This window comes from Pan troglodytes, chromosome 1 (genome assembly GCF_028858775.2).
Source record: "Pan troglodytes isolate AG18354 chromosome 1, NHGRI_mPanTro3-v2.0_pri, whole genome shotgun sequence".
Lineage (NCBI taxonomy): Eukaryota > Metazoa > Chordata > Mammalia > Primates > Hominidae > Pan > Pan troglodytes.
Genome location: NC_072398.2, coordinates 207,072,375 through 207,075,881, shown reverse-complemented (window position 1 = coordinate 207,075,881; position 3,507 = coordinate 207,072,375). Strand labels below are relative to the sequence as shown.

The 3,507-nt window shown below is 39.1% G+C and overlaps 1 pseudogene; it reads right to left on the bottom strand.

The window, feature by feature from the left end:
- Positions 1-2,278: 2,278 nt before the first annotated feature.
- LOC107975308 (histone H3.3A-like) lies at positions 2,279-2,891 on the bottom strand (annotated as a pseudogene).
- Between the last annotated feature and the right edge of the window lie 616 nt (positions 2,892-3,507).

The window sequence follows — 3,507 nt, the reverse complement described above, 5'->3', positions numbered from 1 at the left end:
CTTTGCCAAAATTTTCAGATAGTTTGAACAGTTGTGTGTCTGTGTGTGATCTTTATGCATTTCCACATATAAGATTATACCATCTGCAAATGGAGAGAATTTTACTTCTTCTTTTCCAATTTCAATCCCTTTTTTTCTTTTTCTTGACTAATTGCTTTGGCTAGGACTTTCAGTTTTACGTTGAACAGAAGTGGTGAAAGCAGGCATTCTTGCCTTATTTCAGTCTTTCACCAGGGAGTATGATGTTGGCTGTATTTCATATATGGCTTTTATTATGTTGAGGTATTTTCTTCTGTTCCTAGTTTCCTGAGTGTTTTTATAATGAAAAAATGTTGAATTTTGTCAAATGCTTTCTCTGCATCAATTGAGCTAATCATGTGGAATTTTTTCCCCTTCAACCTATTAATGTGGTATATTACTTCGATTGATTTTCATATGTTAAACTATCTTTGCATTCCAGGAATAAATCCTACTTGGTCATGTGTATAAATAATCCTTTTAATATGCTGTTGAATTCAGCTTGATAGTATTGTATTTTGTTAAGGGCTATTGTATCTATGTTCATAAGGGATACTGGTTCACAGTTCTCTTTTCTTGTGGTATCTTTGTCTGTCTTCAGTATCAGAGTAATGCTGGCCTCATAGCATTTGTTAGGAAGTGTTTCCTTCTTCCATTTTTTTGAAAGGTTGAGAAGGGTTGGTGTTAATTCTTTAAACATTTGATAGAATTCATAAGTGAAGCCCTCAGGTCCAGGGCTTTTCTTTGCCAGGAGATTTTTTTTTTTTTTTTTGGTCAGGAGATTTTCTATTACTGATTAAATCTCATTATTAGTTATAGGTCTATTCATATTTTCTATTTCTTCATGATTCAGTATTAGTAGGTTTTGTGTTTCTAGGAATTCATCCATTTCATCTAATGTATAGATGTGTGTATAATTATTCATAGTATTCTGTGTATAATTATTCAATGTATACTGTGTATAATTATTCATAGTATTCTCTTATAATCCTTTTCATTTGTGCCCACTTTCACTTCTGATTTTAGTAATTTGAGTCTTCTCTCTTTTGTTTTTTAGCCAATCTAGCTAAAGATTTGCCTATTTTGTTAATCTTTTTGAAGAACCAACTCTGGGTTTAAAATTTTTCTCTATTATTTTTCTTTTTCTTTTTCCTTTTTTAAATTTTATTTATTTATTATTATTATTATTATTTTTTTAGTAGAGGCAAGGTCTATGTTGCCTAGGCTGATCTTGAACTGCTGAGCTCAAGTCATCCTCTCACCTCGGCCTTATAAAGTGCTGGGATTATAGGTGTGAGCCAATGTGCCTGGCATCTATGATTTTTCAATTCTCTATTTCATTCATCTCTGCTTTAATCTTTATTATTTCTTTCCATCTGCTAGTTTTGGGTTTAGCTTTTCTTTTCCTAGTTCCTTAAGTTGTAAAATTAAGTTGTTGATCTGAGATATTTCTTGTTTTTTAATATAAGCGCTTACAGCTATAAATTTTCCTATGAGCACTATTTTCATTGCATCCTATAAGTTTTGATATGTTGTCATTTCGTTTTCATTTGTCTCTAAGTACTTAAAAATTTTTTAATGTATTTTAATAGAAAACTTACAGGAACAGCACAGAAGACAGACAACGTTAAACATATGTACTTGCATGTAGGACAACTCGGGTAGAAATATAGTGAATGGATGGAATCCACTATATGACAAAAATGCTACAAACACCATTTAGTTGCCATCAATAAGAAATGTACTTCTTTTAGGCCGGGCGTGGTGGCTCACGCCTGTAATCCCAGCACTTTGGGAGGCCGAGACAGGTGGATCAAGCGGTCAGGAGATCGAGACCATCCTGGCTAACACAGTGAAACCCCGTCTCTACTAAAAATACAAAAAATTAGCCGGGCATGGTGGCGGGCGCCTGTAGTCCTGGCTACTGGGGAGGCTGAGGCAGGAGAGTGGCGTGAACCCGGGAGGTGGAGCTTGCAGTGAGCCAAGATTGCGCCACTGCACTCCAGCCTGGGTGACACAGCAAGACTCCGTCTCCAAAAAAAAAAAAAATGTACTTGTTTTAAAAAAACCCAAATGCTGACATTGTCCAGAAAAATTTAACAGGTTTATTTGCAATTATTGTAAAGTTGAACCACTGAAACTTGTTCACTGAAACATTTTAACTTGCATTAATGCTTTATGTCTCTGCATTCATATTAAAAATTCACACACAAACGAAAATGGAAAAACTGCCAATACCTGATTTCTGTCCCCTATTTTTCCACTCGCAATCATATACTAGGTACCTTTTGACCCCATGGGAAAAAAATATCTAATGTTCAGAACTACCAATAACAGGAAGAAGAGAATTTTTTTTTTTTGAGAATGAAATGATTCCCATCATAGTGGATTCTTAAGCACGTTCTCCACGTATGCGGCGTGCTAGCTGCATGTCTTTTGGCATAATTGTTACACGTTTGGCATTGATAGCACACAGGTTGTTGTCTTCAAAAAGGCCAACCAGATAATCCTCACCTGCCTCCTGCAAAGTACCGACAGCTGAGCTCTGAAAGCGCAGATCTGTTTTAAAATGCTAAGCGATTTCTCGCACCAGACCCTAGAAGGGAAGTTTGCGAATCAGAAGTTCAGTGGACTTCTGATAATGTCTAATATCACAGAGTGTCACAGTACCAGGCCTGTAACGATGAGGTTTCTTCACCCCTCCAGTAGAGGGCGCACTTTTGCGAGCGGCTTTCGTAGCCAGTTGCTTCCTGGGTTCTTTACCACCGGTCGATTTGCAGGCAGTCTGCTTTGTACGAGTCATGGTACAGAGACCTCTTTACTTACCCCCCTTCTCCTTCGGCTGGAGCTCGGTGAGTGAGAAGTGGCGCTAGCCTTGGAGAGTGACAGCGGCGCGGCGGCAGCTGTGAACACAATTAAAAAAAATTTTTGTTTTTAATTTATTTAATTTTTTTAGACAGTCTCACTCTGTCACCCAGGATGGAGTGCAGTGGTGCAATCTCGGCTCACTGCAACCTCCACCTCCTGGGTTCAAGCAGTTCTCCTGCCTCAGCCTCCCGAGTAGCTGGGATTACAGGTGCACGCCACCAGGCCTGGCTAATTTTTGTATTTTTAGTAGAGACCGGGTTTCACCATGTTGGCCAAGCTGGTCTTGAACTCCTGATCTCAAGTGATCCACCCACCTCGGCCTCCCAAAGTTCTGGGATTACAGGCATGAGCTACCACGCCTGCCCTGTATTTTGTTTTTGTTTTTGTTTTTGTTTTAAAAAGCAGGGTCTCACTCTGTTGCCCAGGCTGGAGAGCAGTGGCACAATCTTAGCTCACTGAAACCTTTGCCTCCTGGTTTCAAGTGATTTTTTTTCCTGCCTCAGCCTCCAGAGTGGCTGGAATTACAGGTGCGCACCACCACGCCCAGCTAATTTTTGTATTTTTAGTAGAGACGGGGTTTCACCATGTTGGCCAGGGTGGTCTCGAACTCCTGACCTGAAG